The sequence below is a fragment of the Lemur catta genome, chromosome 1, assembly GCF_020740605.2.
Source record: "Lemur catta isolate mLemCat1 chromosome 1, mLemCat1.pri, whole genome shotgun sequence".
NCBI classification, from domain to species: domain Eukaryota; kingdom Metazoa; phylum Chordata; class Mammalia; order Primates; family Lemuridae; genus Lemur; species Lemur catta.
Window position 1 is genome coordinate 126,458,474 of NC_059128.1, and position 13,415 is coordinate 126,471,888.

A 13,415-nucleotide genomic window follows, 5' to 3' on the forward strand; every position below is an offset into this window, starting at 1 on the left:
CTTTGAATAAATGAGTTGCATTCTAACATCTTACTGCTTCATACCTAGTCATTCATTCATTTTCAGACATATTAATATATTATTTCGGGTATCTTTTGGTACCTCTGGGTCCATGTCATGCATATCCATTGCTATCCAATGTCCCAGTTTAATGTCCACTCCTCGAGGCAAGAGCAAGCTGACCGGGCTGCCTGACCCCAGCCTGCACATGAGCCGCTGGAGCTCTAAGGCGCATGTCTGTGGGTGGTACAGACAGCTGCAGGTATGCACAGCTTCCTCTTGACTAGTACAGCTAAATGACTCTCCAAATTTACAGTTCCACCAAGTACTGAGAAAACATTTTACCTCCTTTTGCAAATTATATCTCCTAGTTTTAATTAGCATTTCTGTAATTACCCGTGAGATTAAGTGCATTGGTCATTCTGATCTCCTTCCTACTAAATTACCTTTTCACATTTTTTTGTTCTTTGCTTGGGGGTCGGTGGAGTTGAGTTGGGTAGGTATGCTTGTCCTTTTCTTATTGATAGGCAGAAGTTATTTACATAGACTGGAAAACTCTTCCTTATCTTCCAAATGTGTGGCATATAACTTCTCCTGCTCATTGCTTGACTTCTGAAATTTCTTTAGGTGTCATTAGTCTGATTTATCAAGCTTTTGCTTTGTAGTTTTTGCTTTTTTTCCCCCCTCTTATATAATAAATCGTATTCTACTCCAATATTAAAATTATATTATTCTACATTTCCCCCATATAGTTTTTTATTCCATATTTTGGTCCATCATTTTACTTCAGGTGACCCTTGAGCAACGTGAGGGTTAGGGGGCACCCACCCCCTCTGAGTCGAAAAATCCAAGTATAACTTTTGACTCCCCCAAAAACTTTAACAGTAGCCTACTGTTGACCAGAAGCCCTAACAATCACATACACAGTAGATTAACACATATTTTTTGTGTTATACGTATTCTATACTATATTCTTACAATAAAGTAAACTAGAGAAAAGAAAACATTATTAAGCAAATCATAAGGAAGAGAAAATCTATTTACTATTCATTGAATGGAAGTGAATCATCATAAATGTCTTCATCCTAGTCTTCTTCACATTGAAGAGGAGGAGGAAGAGGAGGAAGAGGAGGGGTTGGTCTTGCTGTCTCAGGGGTGGCAGAGGTGGAAGAAAATCCGCTTTCAAACCCGTGTTGTTCAAGGGTCAACTGTACTAGTGAATAGGCAATTGACTTTTAAAAAGAGCTTTTAAATGACAGTGACCTTTTTCAATTATGAGAATGTGCTCACTCATCTCTTTAACAAAAAGATAAAATGCAGCCCAGACACTGGCCTCTGTAAGTCCCTCTGTATCTGGCCCTTCACGGGCCAGACCCCTTTCTCAGCTGAGCACAACAGTCACATCCTAACTCAGTGTTAACACGCTTGGGGAGCGCCCCCCGTAGTGCCTCTGCTGGTTGTGGACCAGGTACCTTGGCAGCAACCTTGACTTTTCTGGAATTGACAAAGAGGAGTAGGTACAACTCATGCTGGCAGATTGGGCTCAGTGGGGCCTGTGGCTAAGAACTCCCTGCCATATCTCTGCATAGCTCACTCTTCCTCCTGCAAACATTTGTAGCTCTAAGCAAAATCTCAGTGAACTGGAACCCTCTTCTCTTTTGGCAGATGTTTTGGCAAATTATCTTTCTGCTGCTAATCTGAAGAAAAGTGGCAATAGCAGTTAATGACTACCTGACACGTTGAGTTCCCTGCAGGAGGGACAAATCAAATGCAATTACAGATTTCTTTTTTAAGAGTTGGATTGGTTTGGTCTTTCGAGATTATTGTTCGAGTGCTTAGCAATACACGGCCATTTCTATCTTTGGCACAATCTCTAGCTCACTTAGGACTCTAATAAATGGTACATTACAATAAAACATGCTATGCATGTTCTCTTGATAGATATTACAATTCCTTTTCTGCTTCAAATATGCTTTTTGCTGTGACACATATACCATGATGAACTTCATCTTTGCTGCTAACCCTTTATCATGAAGAATAATCCATAGTCCTAGCTAATCTGGAGGCTGGGGCAGGAAAATTGCTTAAGCCCAAAAGTTCAAGATTGCTTGCCTCTGATGTATATAGAAAGATTTATCTTTATTTTTCTATGACTACACAATCTTCAGTGTTCATTTCCTTGGTAACACAAGAGTAAAGAGAAATTTTACTACAGCTGGAAGTGGATTAGGTATGGTTGTTACTGTTTTTACTAATTTTTATGCTATTTTCGTTGCATTGCAATCAATCAATGTTGTCTATGTTATTTCTGTGTTTTGTAATATAGTTATGATTTGTGGACAATATGTGGTTATTTTTTGCCTTCATTCCATAGATAAATAAAAGGAAAGTGTATTTTTTCTTTTCAGAGTATAGTGCTTGATTTATATCAATTAGATCTACTTTACTGGATTTATTTTCTATGTTATTATATTAATTATATTATCTTTGTCTATTTTCAGATTTTCTTAAATTTAATTCATTCTCCATTTTTCCATGTGATCTTTTATAGCCTGAGAGAAGTGAAGTCTCACACTTATTTTTCTTTTTCCTCCAGATTTCTTGTAGTTTGGCTTAATGAATATTGATGCCATGATAATTGGTGCTTAATCATAAATATTAAATATTTGCTGTTGAAGATAACATTTGTCATTATAAAAAGCACTTCTTTGACACATTTAATGCCTATTTTCCCTGATTCAACTCTGTTTCTTAAGATTGCGACTTCTGCTTTCTTTTTGTTGGAATTTTCCTAATATGCTTTTAGTGAACTCTTTTTTTTTTAATTTTAGCATGTTATGGGGGTACAAAAGTTTAGGTTACCTATATTGCCCATGCCCCCCCGCCCTGAGTCAGAGCTTCAAGCGTGTCCATCCCCTAGACAGTGAGCATCGCACTTATTATGTATGTATACACCATCCCCATCCCACCCCACATCTGCCCGACACCCAATTAATGTTATTCCTAAATGTGCTCTTAGGTGATGATCAGTGAACCCAATTTGATCGTGAGTACATGTGGTGCTTATTTTTCCATTCTTGGGATACTTCACTTAGTAGAATGGGTTCCAGCTCTATCCAGAAAAATACAAGAGGTGCTATAGCCCCATTATTTCTTATAGCTGAGTAGTACTTAGTGAACTTTTATTTTCAAATATTCTGAATCCTTTTTTTAAAAAAGATATGTTTCTTGTTGCATCATTTTGTTAAATGTTGCTTTGTGATCCAAACAGAGAATCCTTTTGTTTTCTTTATTGTAAAGTTTATTTGTATTTCTTGATATAATAGATATATCTACAGGCCCACCCCTAACATCTGAGAGTTTGGGGGCATGAGTCCATTTTTTTTCATCTTCTAATGGGTAGGTCAGTGTTGGTCTTTGTTGTTTTTGAATTGTGATTCTCATGGGGAATAATTCTTTTTCAATCTCATTGTTTTGATCAGTAATTAAATATTCATTTAATAAAGAAGATGAAGTTTCAGGAATTCAACTTGTTTAAATTCCAGAATCAATAAAACTAATTCTTGTTCTTTTTCATTGCTTTGATCAGTAATTAAGTCTTCATTAAATGAAGAATTCATAATATGCTGCTTGAGAATTATATGTGGCTTATGCTTAAAAGTCATTTGTTCACTTTCATTGTTTAGAATTTTCAAAAATTTAAACAGAACTTTTTTCTGAAAATTTGGAGCTCTGCCCCTTTTGCCTGAGAAACGCAGCTCTAGGCAGGTTCTCCCTGTGTCTCCCTCCCCTGCCCAAGTTGGCCTTCACTTCGTAAAGAAGACCATCCTTATATATCATGGTTAGAGGTTACAGCTATCTCCTAGCTTTGTCAAAGATGAAATGTGTGTTCTTGTAGTTCATTCTCTGTGATTTAAAAAATAATTTAGAAGAAGTAAAGGAGGCAGTAACATGTTTAGTCTGCCATTTTAAAAGTGAAATTTAGGATTTATTTTTAAGATGAAATTCACTAACGATACAGAATCAATATCAACCCTAAATACCCAATAAGCTTGGATTTAGTGAAATCAAACTGTTGGCCAGGAACAGCTAAGCTTAAAAGGCATAAAATAGATCTGTTTCAGTGACCATATGCAGATTGGGTGGTACCAAATACAATAGCCAGAATGTCTTTAACTTGTTTGAGAGAAAATACCATCTGGCCAGGCGCGGTGGCTCACGCCTGTAATCCTAGCACTCTGGGAGGCTAAGGCGGGTGGATCGCTCGAGGTCAGGAGTTCGAGACCAGCCTGAGCAAGAGCGAGACCCCGTCTCTACTAAAAAAATAGAAAGAAATTATCTGGCCAACTAAAATATATATAGCAAAAATTAGCTGGGCATGGTGGCACATGCCTGTAGTCCCAGCTACTCGGGAGGCTGAGGCAGTAGGATCACAGAAGCCCAGGAGTTTGAGGTTGCTGTGAGCTAGGCTGATGCCATGGCACTCACTCTAGCCCAGGCAACAAAGCGAGACTCTGTCTCAAAAAAAAAAAAAAAAAAAAAAAAAAATACCATCGAAGTTTGCAATGGGAGAATCATTTCCAGCTTGGACTACTTTAAATATATTTAAGTAAAAATATCCTTTTTTACTATAAAAGGCTATTTTGGGCACATAGACAAAGATCAAAACTGATTAAAAACAAGTATAGTCAAGATTTTGATGTTCTGAGTAAGAACTAGGAAAAAAAAGTACCTATCATTTATATCAGTTACACCAAGGCTAGTTGTTGCCCCGAGTATACCAGGTTTCACACGTAACATTTTTCAGCTTATAATCTCACCGGTTCATTTCTTCATCCATTCATTCCTTCATTCATTTATTCATTGGCTTTTGTGCTAAACATGGTAGATAAAAGGTGAATAGAGCCAAGGAGAATTTTCATCCAAGTCAACATCCCCTAACAGATTATGGACATCTAGAGTTGGAAGGAATCTTAATTCTCCAGACCAGCCTCTTTTGGAAAAACACAATATGCCTGTGTTTTAGCAGAACATTTTATAAACTCAATAAACAATCTGTCATTAAATATAACATTAAGAATAGGGATGATGTCTTGTGTATCCTCATTCCCAACAAACACCTACTGCCATCATGTACACAGTAAAGCCTCAATGAATATTTGTTAAAAGAAAAAAAGTATGCCTATATATACATATATGTCTGTATGTGCAAATATGTCATCGGCAAATGATGCTTTATCATGCTGCATATCAACCATAGTAATTTGAATGAGAAATTACCATGTAAGAAACAATTGCTATGAAAAAATCATATTTGTATTGGCAAAAAAGCAAATTGTATACCTAAAAGGCTAAGGGAAGTAATCATTCACCCTCATAGGTATCAGGGTGACATTATCCATTTATTAGCAAATTAGTTATTTATCACGTTCAAGGAAACCTAATATTTTCCCATTCTGCCAGAGACTGTGCAATAAACCTTCTTCCATAAATGCTTTGAATCTGTTAAAACACTCATTAGTTCAAAGTGCCAGAATTCTCTGGAAACCAATTCAAATAACCTGTCGGCAAGGTGATAAAACACATTCACTTGCTCAAATGCCCTAGATAACAGTGTCAGCTACCACTGGCCCTGCTAAAGCCACTGCCACAAAATTCCTAATTAGAAGAGTCCAACAAAATTGGTGACTATCATGCTTTCCATATTCAGCTTTATTTAACATTTTTGGATTTTAACTTTGAGATATTAATATGCTGTTCTAGTGAAAGTTCTTGGTTGCACAAAACCAGAAAAGGGTGAAATAAAATACAATAAGGAGAGGAAAAGTGATTGGATCAATATAAGGATGTTTTAAGGAGATAAAGTTGGGCTTCACGAAAATATTAATTAAAATCTTGGAAATCAAGAATTAAATTTCTTCTGCAAGTTAGATCAGGCCTAGTGGCAAATAAATACAATTTAGGTTGAAGGAAGCATTTTTCAAATGTAATTATGCCTTTGGTTTCTTTTATTTGACATTAAAAGATGCCTCAATATGTCAGAATCAAAACACCATCTCCTCCTGAGCAATGAAGATAAAAAGAATTTTTCCTCATAGTGTCTACACACTAACTGGAGAAAAAAGGAGAGAATTAAATACATACCTTACTGTATTTAAGCTTAGATGTTGTGTTTTAAAGTATACAATGAATCAAAGACAATTGGCCAGAAAAGTATTTTAACTCTAGGGGAGCAGAGCTTGGCGATGAAGGCTAACTCAAAGTAGACCCTCAAAAGTATTTACTGAAAATGAATAAATAAATGATAGAACAAAAGATAAGATCTGACAATCAGTCCAGCTTGTGTTTTTAATCAGGCAAATCAGTATCTGTCGATCTCCCTGCAGCATCAGGAGATGGTCTGTCTTTCTTAAAGTACCAAGAAAAGTGCATGAAAATTTGCTCTAAAATTCCTAGTGCATAAGGAATGTGGTTGTCTAGTGCAGGCAGCAGCCAGGCAGGGACTCAGAGAGATTAATCACTGAACCTGAGCTCCCCCTACCCCTATAATTTGCTGTTTAATAGTCACTGGCCTTTTGTTCCAGAGTGTGTTACTGTTTCATGAAGGATTGAGAATCTGTGCTGCGCATGACTTAGCCTTTGCAGCAAATAATTTGGGTTTGACTTAGGGAGACCTGCAGGTGCTCTCTGGGAAGCCTTCAGAAATCAATACAGCCAAAAAGGCAGGAGTAAATAACATCACTTTAAAAAGGCCAACGTGATAGAGGGATGGTGTAGACCACAGCCTAGAGAAGCCATTCAAGACCGTGATGCCGTTTTCGCCTACCCAGGCAGAAGTCACAAATTGCACTGCCAAGATTCTCCTTTCACTTGGAAAAGGCCTGATGCTCCCATGAACTCACCCTGCTCTGAAGAAGCAACCGGGAGAATCAGAAGCCGTGAGAGAGGCTGGGACACTGCCGACCACTCCCTCGCCAGACTCCAAGGAGGAAAGGAACCAGCCTTCTCTTTGAGAAAATGAAAAAGTGGCACTTCTTGTCATACGAACCACACACGAGTTCACATAGTTTGGGTTTATAAGACTTAAGAATGTAATCCGCATCTTGCTTGGAGAGTAAGCCTTCTTGGGATAACAATGGCTTACCTATAGTGAATGCTGAGGATGGGCACATAGGAAAATAGCCCTCGTGCTGCCACTGGTCACCTGAGGCCACCTCCAGAGGCTGGGAAGACAAGTAACTCCACCAGCCATGAAAATGACACAGATTCCCAGGCAAATCGGAAGTGCAGCTATCACATTTTAAATGCCTCAGATTCCAAGCCTTGAGTAGGCACTTACTGAATACTTGCTGATCTGCCTGGTGGAGCGGTTGACAGCAAGACAGGGCTCCCTTCCCAGCCAGCAGCTGCTGCCTGTTTCTCTCAGACTGCTCGTCGGGATCTGCTCTGTGATAGACTCAGCCTCACAGTATCTGGGGCCAAGACTTGATCTGAAACCAAATGGAAAGAACCCAAGCAGGTGGTGAACATCCAGGTGTTTCTGGAGTTCCACTGATATCACCCTTGTCATCACCAGAGCGAAGGAAACTTGAGATCAAGCAGCAAGTTGCTCATAAAAAGGTCAGATACTTGGGCAGTCTGGAAAGATTAATCTAGTTCAGGTAATTTAAATACCCATTTAAAAATTACACACAGAATGTCTAAAGAGCATGCGGGCATAGAAGAGTGTAACTTTCATTGGTAATTTAAATTGTTTAATTCATATAAACCTTTAAGATGAAATGCATTGAAGGATACACAGATGGCTGTCAGAGAAGTACTTTGGATAAATTGGCACGCTGCTCCTTGATATTAGCCACAGAAGCAGAACGCCTGCTCACTTAATTAATCCAATTGTTTTTATCCATTACGTAATAAATGGTAGTGTTAACTCTTTCAGAGTTGATTCTGAAAACATCCAATTTACACACAGCTCCTGGCCTGTCCTGGAGTTAATGTTTATTGTTAGCCCATAGTCTCTTACAGATGAACATAATTATCCTCTCTTACGCAGATATCAAATATCCAGACCTACATTATCAGCAATGGCTTCACTCAGAATACAAAGCTAGGAATGCATACACGTCAGCTGAAATTGAAAAGTAAAGAACAACAATTTCATCATGAGACAAAGCATTTATATGAACAGTTCACTAAGATGGAATCACAAAAGCAAAACAAGCTGCTGTCCTCACCGGCTCTGCTTCCATCAGCCTACCCGCCTGACCTCCAGGTCATTCCTCCCTCCTTTACCCAGGAGTCGCCAGTGAGAGCAGCAGAGACCTGACTTTGGTAAGTCCAGAAAGAAGGAAGCACACTGAGAGAGCAAGCTGAGTCTGTGACCTGAACAGAGAATGGGGGTCCCCAAATAAGAAAGGCAGAGACTTCTAACCATACCAGCAGTCAAGAAGAATCATGGCACACTCGTAGCCCTGACTCAAGTGGTGCAAAGGCAATTTATGTAACCAAAGTGTTTGTACCTCCGTAATGTTCTGAAATTAAATAAATAGATAGATAGAGCCAAAGAAGAGGCATAAATAAAGAAGACAGTTAATGGGGGGAAAAAGAATCATGGAACTTGGAAATGATGACACAAAGCATGCCAAAAATATATAGACTACAGAGTAAGAAGATATTTTCTTGTGAAATTAATTTTCCAAACATGCAGAATATAAATTACTCTCTAAAGGAAGGTCAGGAAAGATTATATGAGACCCAGACTTATAAAGTATTACCCTCTTGTAAGGGCATAGACTAGTGGAGAATGATGTCTTTCTCACTTCCAGCCTCTGACCACAGCATAGTCAGAATAAGTATAATAAAATAATGCATGAAAGTAGAAAGAAATAAAATAGCTGTCTACAAAATAAAAGAGTAAAAAGAAAGCAAATAGAAGATGATTTAAGGGAAATGGCAACTCTTACTTCGCATAAATGAGGACTGTGTTTAGGAAGATTAACATAGGGGAGTTAATATTTAAACAAAGAAAAAAATGCCAATGGAAAATATACAATAGCTAAACTGGGATTAAAACAATGAAAGAAAACATTTAGAAATGGTTTAAATTAAAGAAATAAACCAAGAGTAAAAATGATACTAATTATGACAATGACAATTTTAAATGAAAAATAAATCAAGAAAATCATTCTTTTCTGCTTTCCTTCTTTGTTGAGTAGTTCTGTTCTTTTAGGAAATTAGTTCATTACAATCTTGTGAAATTTGGTTGTATCAATAATATGAAAATTAATAAGCCATAATGTTGACATTGGCAATAGATTAAAGCATAGGAAGCAACTAAAGAGGTTTTTGGAAGGATTTTTATGTTGATACTCATGTATACTTTTCCTCAGGAATGTCAGAGCTGCTATACTGCTCTCGCATTTCTTTAATTTGCATATGTGGGGAGAAATATGCAAGCAACTGAGACCCACTGGAAGTCTGACACCTTTCCAATGAGTGGATCCACTGCCGCATGGAAAGTGTGTTCTGTTCTCTAGGACTCACTTGTCTCTGGATGCCACTGAGGTTCCATCGAAGGCAGGATGTGGACCCAGCCAAGCCCGGAGCACAGCACCATGCCTGTCTCTCTGCTATGCTTTGCAGTTGCCTTTATCCTGACTCTCTTTCTCCCTCTGCCTTTTCCCTACATCATACCTACTGACCTTCAAGAAATAAACTCTTCACCCTGAAGGGAACTCACCAAGAACCAAGTGGAACAGATCAAGACTCAGGCAATGCCTCAGGGCACTCGATGGGACGTTTCTTCATCAACCATATAACATAGCTAAAAATATGAACTTCATTCAGCAATATGATCTTGTCCTTTGGCACCTTGCTTCAGTAATTAAATAAGATAAGGAATCCTCTTATCTTGAAATGCAATGTCTTTAGGTGATTTATAACCTTAAATTGAGGTCTGTGCTATATATATTTGGACAAAAATAAGAATCTGTGAATCTGAAAAGCAACACATAGGTGCATTACAAAAGAGTCTGAGGTTTAAAAAATAGCAGATTTCTTATCTCCTTAAAAGAAAAGAGAGATGATCCCCAAGAATAACGTTGCGAAGGAATCTAACAAAAGTAGTGCTCACTAAGGCAGTTGGCTGAGTCAGCCACTTGAGCCCAAAAGGCAAACTGAATTTTAAACAATAAAACAACCCTATCACTGCAAAACTGAGAGGCTGATAGTCCTGCGTTTGATGGACTAATACTAAATACTAAAGTATTACACAACTCCCAGATTTTCATAGTGTGGAGACACCTGTTTCCTGTGGTATTTTCCTGGATTTCCTTAGACACTCATCTCTTACTTAGTGCCTGTCATGTAGGAATTCAGCTGTCAACAAAATATCAGAATGTCTCTCGCAACTTCATGCCACACTAGGAAAGCTCCTAAATCCCATGTAGGCCTTGACACTCATTACAGAAAGTTTTTCTAAGACCTTGTGGTGCTAAAATAGACAACCGTGGTCAAAGAATTCTTAGTGTTTTCTTTTTCTTAACTCAAGTCTCTAGTTTGAATTTAATCATAACACTGAGAATTTTTGGTATCAAGAGCAACACATCTCAGCAGCTAGGAAAAATGTCCACTGTCTATGTGACATATATTGTCCTAGTATCTTACCTTTATGAGGCTGGTGATATAAGAGTTTGCCATAGGAGTTGCTCAAGATTGAACCTTCTTCATGGAGCCAGAACCTGCCACTCATGTAGTGAGTGGTACACCGTGTGGCAACGCAAAAGTTCTTTGAGATTCTTTTAGCAGTTTTACTATGAACACAAAAAGCATCCACATAGATGATTCACATAGACAAGGAAAAAAAGAAAAGCCCATACAAGCATGATAAAAATTACTGTGCCTGCAATCCCAGAAATGCAAATTATCATTTTTCTCTCATCAAATGGACAGAGTTTTTAAAATGATAATTTGAAGACTTGTTGAGCAGGTAATAAAATAAGACCTTTCAAGTGGCTGCTGGAGGGAAAGAAAAATATCCTTTGACCTGGTAACTCCATTGATATGAAATTTTTCCAAGGAAATCATCATGGATGTGTACAATAATTTATGCACAATGATATACACCATAGTTTTATTTATAAGCATGAGAAATAGAAATAACCTAAACAGTTGACAAGAGAAGGTTAATTAAATGAATTATGGTACATTCATATAATGGAACACTATGCCATGTCAGGGCTCAGAGAACTCCAGCCCAAAGGATGACACTTTGGCATGCTGGGGACTTTGAGCTGAAGGACATTGGAAGGCCTCAGAAGCAAAGTCTCCTGCTGAGATTTCTCTCTCCTGCTTCCCTTCCTCCCCCAAGGCAGGCCATAGAAACTGGAATCCCTCTTCCCTAAGGTGGATCTTAGGAACAAGAGGTCCTCTTCTAAACTAGCTATGAGACCTAGGAATGTTATTGTACTTCTCCCCTGACTTTCTGTGAAAGAACTGGCCGTAAAGAAGTTCTCTGACCTACCTCATTACAGAGAGGTCCTGCCCTATTCCCCAGAGGAAGGAATGCCATTCAAGGAAGCCAGGAAGAATCCCAAGAGATAGGCCTTGCTGGGTCCCCCTACATAGTCTATTCCCATTAGATCATTCCCTCTGTGTCCAATCACATTTCTACACAGCTGTCCAGTCTTCACCTAATCTAGGCATAAAAATAGTCTTCTCTTGGGTCTTGGGGTCTTCCTTTCTGAAGACTCCTGTGCCACATAAAATTTTGATTAAATAAATTTGCTATGCTTCTCTCTTGTTAACCTAACTTTTGTTACAGAAGTGTCAGCCATGACCCTCGTGATGAGTGAGGAAAGGTGTCTCACTTTTTCTGCCCCAACCCACCGTTCAAACAGTGCCTTTATTAATACTTAGAGATATTAGAAAATATTACCTGTATATTCTTAGATGAAAAGTCACAAAATAGTATATTCAGCTACCTGGCATGATACTTGTTTTAAGAACACACACGTGTGTATGTGTGTGCATGTTCACACACGCATAGGAAAAACTGCCAAACGAGGAAGAAATGTACCACGGTATTCATGGTATTTATCTCTGATTGGTAGGTTTACAAGTAATTTTGGTACTTCTGATGACTTAGAAATACTTTTTCAAAGTTTTTATAATAATCAGGTGCTATTTTATAATCAGAAACAAATATTATTTAAAATAGTTTTCTAGGCCAGGCACAGTGGCTCACGTCTGTAATCCTAGCACTCTGGGAGGCTGAGGTGGGAGGATCGGTTGAGGTCAGGAGTTTGAGACCAGCCTGAGCAAGAGCGAGACCCCGTCTCTGCTAAGAATAGAAAAATCAGCTGGGCTTGGTGGCTTACGCATGTATTCCCAGCTACTTGGGAGGCTAAGGCAGGAGGATCGCTTGAGCCCAGGAGTTTGAGGTTGCTGTGAGCTATGATGACGCCACAGCACTCTAGCCTGGGTGACCAAGTGAGACTCTGTCTCAAAAAAATAAATAAATAAAATAAAATAGAATAAAATAGAATATTTTTCTAACCAGAAGGAAAGTAAATACTATTTTAAAGGATCTGAAATAAAGGCTCTCCCTCTGCAGCGTCTGCAGTGATCGCTCTTGGGGATAACAGAGAAATGTCAAAGGCGCTGTTCTCCTTCCTGGGGCTCACAGGGAGTACTGTCATCTACTTTAGACAGGAGCACAACATAAGCAAGAAGAGACAATGCTTTGCAACTTGCGTTGAATTTGTTGAGAAGTTTGCATTTCAGTCCTTGAAATTTTAACAAATGTACAACGCCATTTACAGATAAGCAAAGAATGAATGAATGAATGAATGTTTATCTCAGAATGAGAATGCTCCATCAGTTTTTCAGAATGGAAAACTGAAAACTATGGCACCAGGAAACTAAACAGGGTCCTCTCTTTTATATGATCTACTAAAGCGCAGAGCCAGAAGATGGGCTTTAAAATACTTGTTAGAATTAAGTAATGAAAACAATGTTTATTTATCTTATAATTGTTTCTTCTAATACGTGCAATCTTGAATTCCTGAAACTGTCTGTAGAAGGCAACACAGAAGGCTTTTGCTTGTTAGATGAGACAGTTAAAGACAGAAAAAGAGAGAGAAAAATAAACCCCAAGTACATCATCAACTAATAAAAAAAAAGTCAAGTTGTCCTGCCTTCCCGGTTTGATGAAACCCAGGTATCTCTGAGGCTGATGATGCTGACTAGGTATAAACTATAGAGTCGTGGAACTAGAAAGACTTCACACACGGTCCCATCCAATCACTGTCTTTTACAGGTGAAGGAACAGACCCCCACAGAGGTGAGGAGCCCTTGTACGAGATCACACAATTTAATAGCCGTGCAGATGGGGATTCGGGTCTTCTGATATCCAG